Raw genomic sequence first — 17,811 nt, 5'->3', positions numbered from 1 at the left:
TCTTGTGGACCAAAATGAACCATAACTGCTTTAATATACGACTATATATTAAATCACTTGAACAAATTCTCAAAAATGGAAACACTGCATATCTTGTTGGACTTCTAAGAAAAACAATTTATTCCAGTTCTTGTGCAATAGAAGACACACATGCATAGTCTAATGCCCTGGAAGTATGTATAGTGATAGTCTGCTTATATAGAGAGACTGGTAGAAAATTCAACTACTTGCTCAAAAAGAAAGAAAGAAAGAAGAAAACATTCACCTAAATGAAAATGAATAACAAACTAACATAAGAACTCCCATAAAATTCAAACCTTGATCAGCATGTATTCTAAAACAGGAGGAAACAAAGTGTAAGGATAAAAAGTTTAACCCATAAAAGTGAAATATGTAAGTGCTAAAATACAGACATGAAAACTAGTTAGCTTTCTAATTTAGAGTAATGATTTATTTACACTTGCGACAAATTTAGGGTTAGTACAAGCGGACTAATTGAGACAAAATAGTATATCACTATGTGTGGCTAATGAAATTAATCTTAAAGATGACAAAAGTATTGTATATCATCCCAATAGGAAAAACATAATCAACAAAAACTTCAACCATATTGCTGATCTTGACTCATTCACCCATGGAAGAGTAAGGTCTACATTGATCCTAAATACAATTGGTACTAAGCTTATCCAGAAACAGAAAGCTAGATAAAACAAGTGATATTGCAAAATTGAACAAAAAAGTGAATTCAAGGAGAAGAGGAAACCTTGCTGGTGTAACATCCCAAAGTCAGAATCAAGAGTTCATGGGGTAAAAGTGTAAGTTTGGAAGAGAGGAACTCGGCAAGTAGGATCTGCAACTCATCGAGTCTAAGCGTGTGCCGGACACATGTTAAGTGACCGGACTCGCCGAGTCGGAGGCTGGACTTGACGACTCCTTGCTGGAATGAGAAACCCTAATTCCTGGGGTTTGCACCCTATATAAGGAACCTTAAGCCCCACCCCAGCCTCTTTAGCACCCCTTTGATGTCCAGAAGCTTTCCCCATTGTTTCCAAACCCTAATTTGAGAGTGAGAGGGATTTAAGTGTGTTATGGAGCTTGGAGAAGAAGGATACTTGAAGCAAGAGTTGGTTGGATCATAGAGGAGCGAAGTGGATCTGATTTCCTTGCTTGTTGGCATCAGATTAAAGGTAAAAAGTTGTTGCCTTGTCTTTGTTGTGCTTAGATTGTTCATGAATGAAGTTTTAGGGCCAAATTATCAATATATGAGTCTCTTTTCAAGTATTGGGTTCAGATATGTGGTTGCCACTACAAATCTAGAGTGGTCTTGACTCATGAATCTGGAAAGTGATAGCTTTGGGGCTTGATTGAGAGTGTCCTTGCCTTAAACCTTCATTTTAGCTTGATTAGAGCTTGTTGAGCCTTGCATGCACGTAAAGTTGGAAACTTTACATGTGGATCTGGCCCTAGGAGTCCAGATCTATGTATTGGAAGCAATGGATTGGCCTGTGATCGTCTGAATGAAGGTATTACGTATGGAATCGGCGGGTTGGGTTGAGGCGGGTCCTGCTTTGTGCTGTAGGCCAACATACCCAGGGCGTACCGGTTAGACCGAAGGCCCGGCGAGCGGTCCGGATAGGCTGAAGGCCCCAAGAGGGCGGACCAGACGTGCCGAGGCTTGAAGAGTGAACCAGATAGACTGAAGGCCCGCTGCGAGCGGACTAGTCATACCGTAGACTCAGAGAGTGGACCAGGTGGATTGAAGGCCCGGTGCGGGCGGACCAGTCACATTGTAGACTGGGAGAGAGAGTAGACCGGGTGGATTGAAGGCCTGGTGCAGGCGGACCAGCCACACTGTAGACTCGATATGCATGGCTGTTCTGTTCTGTTTATGGTATGATATATGTATGGTACTGTGGTTGGTATTTTGGGGACATCTCACTAAGCTTTCGGGCTTACAGTTGTGGTTTAATGTTTCAGGTACTTCAGGAGACCATGGCAAGGCAAAGGCGTGATCATAGCGCTCCTCATGTTTATGTTTTATGATATGGTTCTGGGAAATACTCTGATAATAAAAGTATTAAAAACCTTTTTGTAATGAGTTAATGAAAGTGGGTTGTTTTTGAAAAGTTTAAATTGGGTTGAATTTTTAGAGCGTTACAACTGAGCTTAGAAGCCCTAGTTTGAAAAACACCGAGAGACCAAAGTTAGTAGCTTTCACTAACGAGTCTTCATCAGTACTCAAGAACAAAAAGTTCTCAGGTTTTAAGTCTCAATGGAACACTTCCATCGTATGACAATCGTGCATCACTGTCACCATCTGCTGGCAGAGGCCAGCTGCCGCACGCTTTGAATAATATCCCTTATCTATAATACGATCAAATAGCTCCCCGCCGACGCACGACTCCGTGATTAGGTTAACAGAGTGTCGATCCTAGTAATTTGGAAGGTAGATGGTGATGGGGAAGAACGATCGTCTTTCATTGGAAGTCGACAACGGTGGGAGACACTCGGAAGGGTTGAAGAAGCAACAGATGGCGAAAGGTGAATGGAGGTTTGAGAATCGAGAGAGAAGAAAGAAAGAAAGGAAGGGGGTTTTCGGCGGGGATGAGCTAGGATTTTTAGCCGGTGGAAACAAAGCGGCCTTTTTAATTTTTTGATTTCATTCCCCCCTCAATGAAACACGCGTTTCATTAAAATTTATAAAGCGCCATGGTTAGACGACACACATTTTATTTAAGGTGCCCTACGTGTTTTTATTTTTATTTTTTATTAGACACTAATTTTAGGGCATGCAAAAATGCGTGTCCTCTATACTTCATATTTTGGAAAACTAACATCAATTTTTAGGGCACGCACAAATGCATGTTCTCAATCAGCGCGTGTCATTGATTGCGTGTCGTAAAATGCTGTTTTTCTAGTAGTGATATGACTAATCTCCGAGAAAATCCAATATTTTCTGTTTTATAACAACGTTTAGAATTTTGTTTTATTAAATAAATCGTTTTGCATTGATACAATCGAAGAGTTTATCTTCGAAAGGTTAAATTTTTGGTATTGAATCCCTATATGAGCTGTTATAACCATGCATGATAATGACTAGGTTGCCCGTCTTGGCATTTTCCAAATGCTGGTATTGCTAAAGATTTTGTCACCCTAAACTGGCCTAGTCTAGTTGTAGCGAACAGCTAAGGCGTGGGGGGTCACCCCGTATAGATCTACACACAAACTCCCGCTTTCCTACCAGGAAACTCTGATTATAACTATAGACTACGATTGTACACTCAGGGGTGCCAACCGACACGTCTCACTAGATTCTCAACCCCTTTTTACTATGTCTAATGTTTACGTAAATGTTATATCTTTTCGAATTCAAATAGTATATATATATATATATATATATATATATATATATATATATATAAGTTTCCGAAGTTTAATGATTACGCAAAGGTAAAGTTACAATCCACTAGCATATGAATTCCATTCCAAGCCCAATTAGCATGTAAATGGACCACAAGGCCCAATAACATGTAAGAGGGTAATTTGGGCCCAATAGGCATGTAAATGGGCCACAAAAGCCCAATAAACTTGTAACCCAATAACTTAGGCCCAAATTAACATGTAAGTAGGCCGCAAGGCCCAATAAACACGTCATGGAAAACATTGTGAAGTAGAAGCGTATCGTGAAGTAGAAGCGTATCATGAAGTAGAAGCGTATCGTGAAGTAAAATCGTATCGTGAAGTAGAAGTGTATCGTGAAGTAGAAGTGTATCGTGAAGTAAAAGCGTATCGTGAAGTAAAAGCGTATCGTGAAGTAGAAGCGTATCGTGAAGTAGGAGCGTTAATAAGTATAAGTGAAGTAGAAGCGTTAACAAGTATAAGCGTATCATGAGGTGGAAGCATATCACGAAGTAAAAGCGTTATCAAGTGGGAGCATTAACTAAGTAGAAGTGAAGCAGTAGTATCTTAACCAAGTAAGAGTATAAAAATATGGAAGAAAACTTTGATGAAAACTTTAGAAAACCTTTATACTTAAGAAAATCACGACTTGGTATTATTTTGTAAAATAAGTTTGAAAGCCATTAGAAATCCTTTGAAAACCTTTCATAAACACATTTTGGTTATAGCTTTGATAAAACAATAAAAGTAAAGATTTGAACAAGTAAAGTCGCTTTGGAAAACTATTTACAGTATCATACTTGGCAAAACAGTTATCAGTGTAATAAATCCTTGTGCATGCGGGTTATCAATCACATGTGATTGATATGATAACTGGCATGTTTAACTTGTATTCCCCCCCTAAAACATGTAAAAACAGTTGAAAAGGTTCATTAAGGGGTATGAACTCACCTGTTGCAAGTGGATTGGGTGAAGGTGCCGGTATAGGATGCTAAGTGTCAAGTGAGGACTTGACCACACACGCAAATCCTATTTAACATGTAATGATACATTTAAGTATCTAATTAGTCATTTAACAACTAATTAAGCAAGTAAGGATGTCTTACGACATAAAAACACTTTGCTAAAAGTGCTAGAAGTGTCCCGGGTAGCATAGAAGGTGTGTATGGACTCACATTGGAGTTTACTCTTCAATTGAAGGCCCTTATGGGTGTTTACGGTTTGAAGACCCTTTCCCCCATGAGTTTACGGTCCAGAGTTTACTACTTGAGGAGTTTACGGCCGTAAACACATGAGTTTACGGTCTTAAACTCATGTTTGGCCGTTTCCTTTGTTGTTTGGTGGTTCTAACTCATGTATGTAAGGTCCTAGTGGCTTTTAGAGGCATAGGAAGGTGTTTAAGGCACTTAAACACCTTGGAAAGGTGTTTACGGTCTAAGGAGATACACTTGGGAAGTTTACTACCATAAACACATGAGTTTACGGCAGTAAACTCATGTTAGCCCATGAATCATGCGTTTTTGTGGTTGTAGGTTAAGCATACGGAGTTCTAGGTCCAATTCCAAGCCATACAAAGTGTTATGGGCACTTTAACACCCTTTGGGGGTGTTTATGGTCTAGGAATGGGATTTTACGGTCTAAGAACCTTCTCGGACCGTAAACTCAAGTTTTACATCATTTTGTATGCTTTGGTGCATAAAATGAAGGAAAATAAGGTTCTATGCACTCTAGGAAGTTCATGGAAGCCCTTGGAGGTGTTTGAGGGGTAGCTTGACACCTTAAAAGGTGTTTATGGTCCATGAACATGGGTTTACGGTCCAAGAACATTGTTAGACCGTAAACTCATGTTTACTCCCCATGTGGTCCGATTTTGGTGTTCTAAGTCCTTTCGTGTAAGTCTCTAAGCCATTGCTAAGCATGAGAAGTGTTTTGGAAGGGTTTTTGAGCTTTAAAACCTCTTTATGAGTGTTTACGGTCCATGAAGGTGTTCATGGGCTATAAACTCATGTTCTCGGGGTTTCCGGATGATTAAGTCATGAATTTTCAAGCTAGGTACGTTAGATAACAAGCTAGGAAGGTTTACTTACCGATTTGGAGCTTGAATGGGTGATTTTTGACCAAAAACCATTTGTAGAGAGAGAAAGTAGAGAGAGAGAGAGAGTCTAAGGTGGTAAAAAGGTGGGAGTGAATCCCACTCCTCCCTTATATAGGGTGGAGCTTGTGGCCTGGCTGGGGTTTTCCAGACACTAGTCGCGAACGGGTTTTTCACCACTTCCTTAATCACAACAAATTTTAAAATTATACCGCCTTAATTTTTGTTCGCTTGACGAATATTATTTAAAATATTCCAACGGGTTTAAATCCAGTCAAAAATATTTTCGGGATAAATTTGGGTAGTTTTTGACGTAACTAATTTCGACGTTAACTGCGACGTTAACTTTGACGTTAAAAGTAACGGAAATTTTTGGGTTGTCACATCAGCCCCCGTTAGAGGGAATTTCGTCTCGAAATTCAGGTTTAGGCAAGGAAGTAGGTATGAATGATCGAGTAGAGGTATGAGGATACTTCCTGTTTGGTTCGTCTACGAAGTTAGGGTTCCCGATGGTTTCTATCAAGATGAGTGGGGTACAAGGAGTGGTGTCGGGCAAACACTTATCAAGTCTAGAGACTTGTGGAATATCCGGAAGTAGTAGTGGTCTGACGAGGGTTGGACCAATCTTTGTAAAGACTCTCGGATGGTCCTTAGCTCTCGGAAGGGTAGAGCTTTTCAGTATTTAGAACATAGTGTACTTCTATGGCGAGATCATCACTGGCGTGATCGCCATTCCGAAGTTCCAAACGTTCTCTCATACTGGGAGTGTAGTCCTTCTGGTTGGTTCTTAGAAAGCTCGAGTTGTCCTTGGATTCGTGTTTCTACTGTTTGACTTTCAAAGGTTTTCCGGATCATCGGATGGATTGCATGTCTACGGGTACCTGTTTGCTGCAGTGTGTCTATCTCGATATTGTGCAAAATGGGTCTGCACTTCTGATTCTTGAGATATTTCTAACGGAAACCCTCAGGGTCGGGGAGATAGGGTTTCACCAGACGAGTGTTGGACTATCTCGGGAGGTGGTTCTACTATTTCTGCGCGAGATAGTATTTGTGGAACACCTAGTAGTCCAATGAATCTTTGAAAGACATGTCCTAATCTCTAAGGCTTTGGTTTATTTCAGTTGCAGAAAGCGCGTGCTCTTGTATAACCCATCGACTAACACCTAGAATGGTGTCACGTCTATAATCTCTCCGGGATCTGGGTTATAAGGCTTAACGCAGCCTACTTTCGCACTTTATTCACACATTCCTCGCTGCAGAGGTTATCCTGTGGTTCTTGGCATTCTAGTGTTCACTTCGGAGAATACAGTCTATCATCCACGGGGCGACGGTGACTTCCTCCATGCGAGAGGGCGGAGGGTCCTAGGCACTACTTGTCGGTAACGGGGGTGGACTAAGTGCCTGAGTAGTGCGAACATCTTCTGCAACTACTCTTCCGAAGATTCTGAGTTCTTCACAGTCTAGGTCAAATCTAGTGGGTATAGGGTTCCATCACTCGGAACTTTGATCTCAATTATATATCACCCTTAGACATATACTCAGTTACAGTGGTCAGTCCCTTGCGTTCTATTCTCTTGATTCACGAACTTGATTGCGAGGTACGAAGGGTCTTTCTGGGGGATCTACGGAGCATGTTAGCGTCTTCGGGAATGCCTGTAGTGTCTTTGCTTCGGTTTCTTTTTGTCTAACGAGGGTTGGTTAACAGCGCGCGGTACCCTTCTCCTGGGTACTTCAGAAGGTTTGAAATAAGAGACGACTGATGGATCGCATTAGGTTTTATTATATTTATTATGTTTAGGTTCGGAAGAACCTCTAATTGCCGAAATGGCTATGGAGAAAGTTCTTTTTACACAACACTAGGGATTTACACATGGTTGCACTAAGTCGAACCATGATTGATAGAGGCGTCGAAGTTGGCACACTTCAACATGATACATAATGAGAGTCGATAGAGTCATGTGCCGAACGGGCACACAAGTTCTAGGCATCTCGAGTTTCGTCCCGTGTATCACTGCCGCGAATACTTGGACCGATAGAGTCGACGCGGAACTATAAAGGGTCCTGAATGTAGTAGAGTACCTTTTCATGAATGGATTCTCACGAGGCATTTCTATAATCGCCTAACATATACTAGTCATGTATAATTAAGGTGGGGAGGACTGTTGACTGACCGAATCCGCCCTAAATCCACAACTAAACGAGGAACAGGAAATGAGGCGACATTCACTCACTCTAGGTCTATCCATATTAATTATACATGGCCGTAACGTATATGTCTATCCATTATAGTTTTACCTGATGCATTTTTTTAATTTTATAACAGTGCTGCGACTTTCGCCTTAATGGGGAAGTAATTACATTTAGAATTAGTCTTTTAATGTTTTCGGTTAGTTATCTGAGATTGAGAGACGTACCAAAATCTACCGGGTTCCTCGATGCTTCTCACTAAGCATTAGGGTTAGACTCCTCCTGAGTCTTTGTTGTTTCCTTCGGTTGGCCAGTCCCTTCTGAAGTGTCTAATCTCACCACATAGACGACAAACTGGGTTGGTCGTCACATTGGTGGTTGATGTAATACCCTCAACCGGGGTTCTGCGGACGCGAGCAGTATACCCCTTCATGTTGCACCTAGCACATAAGAGTTCCTGGCACATACCATAATGATGGTAGCTACACTTGCCGCAGCGCTGAAGGCTTCCTAGGCATGGTCTTCTTGAAGCATGGATGGGAAGCCTGGCAAGGGTATTGACTGTCTAAGCTCGTAGCCCTTCGGAAGGTCCTTGAGCCGAGGTACTTCCTTCCTCATTCTGGAAGTTTCTCTTTAGTGGAGTTGACAGAGGTTCTTGGGTGGCTGGGTACACAGAGGTTGGCTGCTGCTGTCCACTACTAGGATCGGAATTCCCGATAGGGCTCTTGCTAACATTGGCATTGTTAGCATTCAACTGAGCCATGACAGCCGCAACGGCTGCAGCCGCAACGTAGCTTCATCGAGTAGGAGAGTCGGTTTCTTGTCAGTGGATGGGTTATGCTTCTTCGGAGGCATGATTTTTCTTTACGGAAAAGAACTCAAGTAGATGAGAGACGATGGTTAACCCTGGACATACCTGTCCTTACTGTATTAGGCATAAATTTTTCCCGTGCTTTGGATATTGGTTGCCTGAGTGTCGACCTACATCCCTATGACGTAGTCCTGGTATGCAAGGTAGGAGTGTGAGTATCGGAAAAATCCATAAGATGGGAGTCGTTCCTACTAAGTTACCTTTATACTGGGAAAGGTTTCACTCTCCGACCTGGAAAGATTTGAGAACAGTTCAGAACGAAGACCGTAGGAAGAAAGGCTCATGAAGACTTATGGCTAAACATCCTCAATAGAGGTGTGGGGATCCGCTCTAATCGTATTACTTGCAACGGGAAAAGGCGTTTTACCTAACACATAGCGTGAGTAGTGTGATCACTAACTCACTAAATTGTATTATTTTATGGGTGTATTAGCGTGACGAACATGAGGAAAAGACACTTCTCGGGTTCCATGTACTGGCTCCCTCTGTCTACCTCGTATTCCTGACTGGGACCGGCGTTGGTTTTCTTCGGATAGTTACCTAGGGTTCTTTTCTCGTGAAGACATATTGAATTTCTACTCCGCCTTACTTCCGAATCTGACTCTGGGTGTCATCACTTCATGATGGATGACTGGGAATCTCGGAAGTTTTTAGGCGAATTTCTCACCGATGTCCCTAAAAGATATAGGCACTTGGTGATTTCAATAGTCTCGACCTAGTTCATTTATTTCTGAACCGGAAATCTTCTCAATGAACTTCTTCTGACTCTGAATCAACTCTTATGTCGCGCACTGAAGTGGATAGGGTTTTCTATAGGGTTCGTGCGAGAATGGAAATGTCTAAAGAATCCTAAGAGATTATTAACATTTCACTGGGTGATCCATATCGAGTCTTGCTACGATTACATAGGGTATACAAATCATATATAGCTTAGATCCGATAGGCCTTCGAATATGTGATACTACTCTGTATCCACATCCAAACAAGGAAAAGGAAGTAGAGAGAAACCACACATTCTTAGCCTATGGGATCCTTATTATATAACCTTGGGAGTATACCCTTTGTAATTGTAGGTATATCAATAAGGATCTTTTTAGTTCTTCACACATGGTTGTCTATGTATCCTAAAATACCCCTATGGTATTTTAATTTCTTGTTTGTTCTTATCTTCTGAATGCGATTCTGGGATTAATGTGAGTCTTTTTAGTATTCCAAAATACTCCCATAGTATTTTAAACTTATTTGGCTCTATCATTCCTAGTTGGTAAGTTTCAGACCTGTTGCAACACCACTACCACTCCCAAGCACACGTCCATCGCATCTTGAATAAATGTAGTTGATCAGGTTACATTTATTCCAGCTTACGATTACATAACTGCCCAGGTTTGACGGTAATGCTCAACATCCGAAGACTTATTCTTGTTCTTCTTGTGATACTTGTGTCCGAGTGTTCAGATTCTGGATGTTCTTATACTTTGATAAAATATGGTTATATTTTAAAGTATAATACTTGCTCAGAGTGTTTTATCCCTATGTATTTATAGGCTGTATATCTTTTATGAATTGATATACTTAGCTCACTATAAACAATGCTCTGATACCAATCTGTCACACCCCAAAACTGGAACGGCGGAAACGTTCTGGGGTGGATGACGTCATGTCAAGTATCACAACATATGCAATATAGTAATCAAAGTACAACAACCATTGAATTAATAGTAATAGTTTTACATTGTTTACATTGTATAGAATCATTAAAATAATACAAGTAATAATGTACGTGCAGCTCGGTACTAAACGGTCTTCACCAAAAGCGCCTGCGATGTACCTGTCTATTGCTGACATGGGAATACAAGTTATTTTGAAAGCGAGTATCAACATTTTTATAAATGCTGGTGAGTTCATAAGTCTTTAGTGTCATTTGTGTAAGTTCAAAATAACTTTATAAAAGTGATAGTTTTAGAGTCTACAGTGTATTAGAGTCCTTTCCAGAAAATCCTATATTTTCTTAAATAAAAGTAGTCTTCTACCAAGACCCGACTGAGTTATGTTGTAAAAGTAATTTTTCCCTTAAACACAATCATTACAAAATACGGTGCTTGATTTTAAATAAAGTAGGAGAATATCAGGGAAAATAACATATGCCTCAGCAGTGAGTACTGCTGACTAAGGCGAAAGAGATCATAGACTCCAGGAGAGTATCGAACGAACGACATGCCTGGCTCAGTCTAACAAGAGGAGATATAGACCCCAGACGGTATTGAATGAATGATACATCTAGTAAGGTCTAAAACAGAGAGACACAGACCCCAGACAGTATCAATTGAATGATTCATCTAGTAAGGTCTAAAAACAGTGGATACAGACCCTAGTCAGTATCAAATGAAAGATACAACTAACAAGGTCCAAAATAGTGAAGACAGACCTCAGACAGTATCAAATGAAAGATACAGCTAACAAGGTCTAAAACAGTGGAGACAGACCCCAGACAGTATCAAATGAAAGATACAGCTAGCAAGGTCTAAAACAGTGGAGACAGACCCCAGACAGTATCAAATGAAAGATACAGCTAGCAAGGTCTAAAACAGTATAATTCTAGGTGTGTATACTCGAGGTGTGCATTTTCTAGGTGTGTATATCCGAGGTGTGTATTTTCAAGTGTGTATTCCCAGCAGTGTTAAACATCGTTACCTTAAGGCCATGAATTATAAGGTAACCCCGAGATACTCGTAACCATACTGATAGACACTAGAGAACTCGACGCCCTGCAAGCGTCAAAATAAAGATGTGACATTTGTCACCCCTTGGCTTGGTAGGTCGTGGACTGTAGCTAGCAGTCAGGGTGCGGGGGTGTCAATCTCGTATAGATCTATACACACAATGTCCGCTCTCCCTACAAGAGACTCTGGTTACCAACTAGACAACGGAGAAGGCTGTGTCCTGAAGATGTATCCCGAATAGTGGATTCTGATGTAAGTGTTGGACTAGCAGTAGAGACTCATAACTGAACCGATCGATGTAAACCCATATGTCTATACATGTATACATGATATATAATTAATGATCAAACGACCTTCGGATGGATATCCGATCCCACCAGACCACATCTCAACGAAGAAAAGGAAATAGGGCGAACTAGCCTTACTAAGTCCTTTAATCATTATTTATATAACTATACATGTACATGCATACATTTAACTAAGTGGAAGCGTATCGTGAAGCAGAAGTGTATCGTGAAGTAGAAGCGTATCGTGAAGTAAAAGCGTATCGTGAAGTAGAAGCGTATCGTGAAGTAAAAGCGTATCGTGAAGTAGAAGCGTATCGTGAAGTAGGAGCGTTAATAAGTATAAGTGAAGTAGAAGCGTTAACAAGTATAAGCGTATCATGAGGTGGAAGCATATCACGAAGTAAAAGCGTTATCAAGTGGGAGCATTAACTAAGTAGAAGTGAAGCAGTAGTATCTTAACCAAGTAAGAGTATAAAAATATGGAAGAAAACTTTGATGAAAACTTTAGAAAACCTTTATACTTAAGAAAATCACGACTTGGTATTATTTTGTAAAATAAGTTTGAAAGCCATTAGAAATCCTTTGAAAACCTTTCATAAACACATTTTGGTTATAGCTTTGATAAAACAATAAAAGTAAAGATTTGAACAAGTAAAGTCGCTTTGGAAAACTATTTACAGTATCATACTTGGCAAAACAGTTATCAGTGTAATAAATCCTTGTGCATGCGGGTTATCAATCACATGTGATTGATATGATAACTGACATGTTTAACTTGTATTCCCCCCCTAAAACATGTAAAAACAGTTGAAAAGGTTCATTAAGGGGTATGAACTCACCTGTTGCAAGTGGATTGGGTGAAGGTGCCGGTATAGGATGCTAAGTGTCAAGTGAGGACTTGACCACACACGCAAATCCTATTTAACATGTAATGATACATTTAAGTATCTAATTAGTCATTTAACAACTAATTAAGCAAGTAAGGATGTCTTACGACATAAAAACACTTTGCTAAAAGTGCTAGAAGTGTCCCGGGTAGCATAGAAGGTGTGTATGGACTCACATTGGAGTTTACTCTTCAATTGAAGTCCCTTATGGGTGTTTACGGTTTGAAGACCCTTTCCCCCATGAGTTTACGGTCCAGAGTTTACTACTTGAGGAGTTTACGGCCGTAAACACATGAGTTTACGGTCTTAAACTCATGTTTGGCCGTTTCCTTTGTTGTTTGGTGGTTCTAACTCATGTATGTAAGGTCCTAGTGGCTTTTAGAGGCATAGGAAGGTGTTTAAGGCACTTAAACACCTTGGAAAGGTGTTTACGGTCTAAGGAGATACACTTGGGAAGTTTACTACCATAAACACATGAGTTTACGGCAGTAAACTCATGTTAGCCCATGAATCATGCGTTTTTGTGGTTGTAGGTTAAGCATACGGAGTTCTAGGTCCAATTCCAAGCCATACAAAGTGTTATGGGCACTTTAACACCCTTTGGGGGTGTTTATGGTCTAGGAATGGGATTTTACGGTCTAAGAACCTTCTCGGACCGTAAACTCAAGTTTTACATCATTTTGTATGCTTTGGTGCATAAAATGAAGGAAAATAAGGTTCTATGCACTCTAGGAAGTTCATGGAAGCCCTTGGAGGTGTTTGAGGGGTAGCTTGACACCTTAAAAGGTGTTTATGGTCCATGAACATGGGTTTACGGTCCAAGAACATTGTTAGACCGTAAACTCATGTTTACTCCCCATGTGGTCCGATTTTGGTGTTCTAAGTCCTTTCGTGTAAGTCTCTAAGCCATTGCTAAGCATGAGAAGTGTTTTGGAAGGGTTTTTGAGCTTTAAAACCTCTTTATGAGTGTTTACGGTCCATGAAGGTGTTCATGGGCTATAAACTCATGTTCTCGGGGTTTCCGGATGATTAAGTCATGAATTTTCAAGCTAGGTACGTTAGATAACAAGCTAGGAAGGTTTACTTACCGATTTGGAGCTTGAATGGGTGATTTTTGACCAAAACCCGTTTGTAGAGAGAGAGAGAGTCTAAGGTGGTAAAAAGGTGGGAGTGAATCCCACTCCTCCCTTATATAGGGTGGAGCTTATGGCCTGGCTGGGGTTTTCTGACACCAGCCGCGAACGGGTTTTCACCACTTCCTTAATCACGGCAAATTTTAAAAGTATACCGCCTTAATTTTTGTTCGCTTGACGAATATTATTTAAAATATTCCAACGGGTTTAAATCTGGTCAACAATATTTTCAGGATAAATTTGGGTAATTTTTGACGTAACTAATTTCGACGTTAACTGCGACGTTAACTTTGACGTTAAAACTAACGGAAATTTTTGGATTGTCACACTTTCGGCCCAATTTTGGAAAAATTTACATTTTTTGTCCAATTTGAAAATAAATGTTATTTTCACCCCTAAATTTGTTTTTTTTACATTTATGATTCGAACTTTGGGCAACTTACATTTTTAATCCCCAAAACCTCATTTTTTTTGCAAGTTGGGCCAAAAAACGTGAGGCCCAAAAGTTTTGGCCCATTAAGCTAAAATTTATATTTTTGGCCCTTTGGAAAGTATGTTTATCATAAAAATCCCTTTTTATACAAGTAGGACCTGTTTGGTCCCTATAAAAACATAATTGTCACTTTTTGCCCTTATCTTCTATTTTCTTGACAATATTTGACATTTAACAAGGTTTTTGTAGAAATCTTTTGTATCCTAAACATGTAACACTTTTAACTTGTTAGTTTGATGTATCTAATGTCATAGTTCTTAAATCTTTACTAAATAGTACTTAAAATTTCGAGATTTGCTAAGATCTAGCACATTTTTACCAAATAAACTAAGAATTCGCACAAAACATGCATATATCACATAGATCTACACATTTTACTTGCATTCTTCCCCAAAAATCATATGAAAACCAAAAAAACAATGGGGGTTATGAACTCACCTTTGCTTGATGATTCGGTTTTTGAAGAAGGAGTGGAAGAGATTTTTGGTCTTAGCACACCATTGATGTAGATCTCGAGCTTATGGGGATTTTCTAAGAGTATGATCACCAAAAATGTTTAAGAGAAGTGATCTAATATGAGAAAGGAGTTATATACTTTGGATATGTACAACTTACCAAGAAATGATGATATTCTTGTGAAAATCCTCTTGAAATCTAAGCAAAGTTTTGAGATTTTTGGAGGAATAAGGTGAATGATTCTTGAGAGTAATAGAGAGAATTTGGTGTAGTGTGTGTGTGTGTGTGGCTCTCGGCTGAGAGTAGAAGAAGAGAGGGGAGAGAGGTAGTGAGGTGACTAGCATGGATGTATGGGGGTCCTTGCATGGATATTTGTTGAACAAATTGGAGGTGACACCTCCAAGTCACCTCCCCCCTTCCATTTCAATTTTCATTTTTTTTTATTGATGATGAGCCGAGGGTTCTTGGGCTAGGGGGCAGGGTGGAGCAGTTTGGGCCTTATCTTACCCTTACTCGAGATCATGAGGCCCAATGATTACTTTTCGGCCCAATGGGCTCATTGGATAACTCACGACCTATTTTGAAAGAAAATGGGAGTTTATGGCCCATTAGGGCAAATTAATTCATTAATGGCCCAATAAGGCCCATTAAGGGTAAACAAATTTATTATGGACCCAAAATGGCCTAAAATGATAAGTTTTATGGAATTGGGTCCAATTAGACTTCAATTAGGGTTTCCAAGCCCAAAATGGTTGAATTGGATGATTATTGGTCCATTAGGCCCAATAAGGAAATCCTAGTCCCTTATGGACTTAAACTATGGTTCTTAGGGCTTCAGACTCTTTGATGAACATAAATGGTGAATCTAAATGAGTATTGAGTGAGATTTACTTAGAGTATATGATTTACAATAGTTGAATGGTTACATAGGAATAGAATTTCCTAGCTAAGATGCTAGTTGTGACATTTTTTTTTGGATTACTGAACATGAGCGTTTTTTCTTCACTAGTAAATATATCATCTGTCGCATCTGATTTAGAATCATTAACAACTACCATTTCCTTGGATTTTCTTTCTTTTACAACTTCTCCTTTCACGACTAAAGACAAAGGACATGCATCTACACTTGATTTTGCATTTTCCATGACCTCATCTTCATGAGATTTTAAAATACTTAAAACTTGTGCTAATGAGTAATTTTTAAACTGTTTATGTGTCTTCATAGTTAAGTTAATCATCTTCCATTCTGAATGTAAACTATTCATGAAAGCAACCTTTTCTTTAATCGTTTCTCTCTTTAATTTGTACTTCAACATTCTGCTAAGTGATTAAACCTACTCCTAACTTGATCAATTGTCTCACCAATCTTCTATTGGAAAGATCCAAACTTTGAAAGTAATATTTTTTGCACAAAATGAGTTTGATTGGCATCATCGGAGTAAAGTTCCTTCAGTCTCCCCAAAATACATGAGTCATATCAAAATAACTTACAAGTATAAATGTGTATGGTGGAAGTGCAAAACGTAAATCTCTCTTATCTCTTAAATCACCTTCGATCTTTTTCCTTTTCTTTAGTTGTCAGATCCTTAAACCTCTCACAAATATCAATATAATCAGCAACTGTTTTAGCAGATTCCACTGTCTTAGCACATTTATGAGAACCTTTACTGATTGATACACAAATATATGATCCATATCTTTCAATTCCTGAGATGTGATGTTCAAAGTGTGACACTTAAACTTCATAATCTTTAGAAAACAAAATTGGAATACGAGTAGATATCTGATACTACTTGACAAATTGAAAGAAACAACATGAAAATCTTCTTTTGACATGATTTCAAATGAAAAATTTGAGTAAGAATCAAATCAATGAGCAAATTTAGAATTCAAATCAAAACGGATAATGAAACAAGGAATTCCAAATCAAAATTGTAATTAGATCGTAAAATGTGGAATAAATATAAAAAACAAGGTAACAAATAATGAACATGAAAAAAATGAATGAATTTTGATGATTTGAGAAACAAATCAAAGAAATCCTTTCTCTGATACCACTTGTAGGATCAATCATATTCTAGAAGACAAAAGTCATGTTTGTAAACAAGAAATTAAATGAACACCAGAGGGTAACTATGGTTTGTTTTCAATTAGAGAGTAAAAAGTTCGATTACAATGTTGATAGTAAGAACCTTGCAAAATATACTCTATCTATCTTACTAACATACCTTATATATAAGACACAACAAGGGAGTCGATTAGGAAATGACCAATCTGGTCATGACACATAAGTTAAGATAGCCCACCAAACTAACTAAAAAAAAGTACAAAGCTTAGTGCAAAAACTATGAAACAAAATATCCTTTTACAGATACAAGTTGAAGACTAAAAATACAATATTGTGAAACCTTTCACATACAAACTGGAACACAACACCTACGAAATGCAAGACCTAACATATGGTTCACCAAGATGTAATATGGCCAAATAAGATGAAGTAGGGGTTGTCTTGGTGGACAATTAGAATTGATTAATTATTAATCAGAATTAATCTAGAATTAATTCGGGACTAACTGGAATTAATTAAAGGTCCAATGCTTGAATTGTATTTTTTCATAATTGAGCAAGGAAAGAAAATTCTAGAACCCATATAGGGGTGAACGGAATTACGAGTTTTTTTAAGGTTTCCAGAAGCTTCATGGTTATAAATAAGGAAATGATTTGAATTGAGATTAAATGTATTATTTAATCATTCAAATCTTGTTTTGTCCCTATGTTACTTAAACTATAAATAGGATCCATTGGGACCTCAAATTCGTTCATACTCTTCCTTGGAAGATACCTTGGCCGAAAATCTCCTCTCTCCTCTTGTCTTCTAGTTCTAGGGTTTTGGTGTGAGCCATTAGAGGCATCATCATTTTGGTGCTAATCTTTCCAAGACCAACACTACAAGGAGATTGAAGTGATATGCCTACTACAATAAATCAAAAAGTATGTAACTCTATACTTGGTAATTTCAAATTACACTACTATTAATTGTTAATTGTTTTCCGCATTGTACAATTTTTTCCTATAAAACCCATCAGTTCATGACTTCATGTAGGAGGGAGAGAGAGAGAGAGAGAGGGCCCCACCGGCTAAAAATGAAATAAGAGAAGGGCATTATAGTATTTTTATTTATATTTGACATAAAAACTAACGGTCTTAGTCATGAGGACTGATGGTGAGAAATTTTTGCAAAGGGACCATTCACGCAAAAGAAAAGTTCCATAAAGGTTGTTTTGGG

Source organism: Lactuca serriola, chromosome 2 (assembly GCF_051521515.1).
Source record: "Lactuca serriola cultivar US96UC23 chromosome 2, Lser_US96UC23_V15, whole genome shotgun sequence".
Lineage (NCBI taxonomy): Eukaryota > Viridiplantae > Streptophyta > Magnoliopsida > Asterales > Asteraceae > Lactuca > Lactuca serriola.
The sequence above is the reverse complement of the archived record's forward strand: the minus strand, read 5'-3'. Positions refer to the sequence as shown.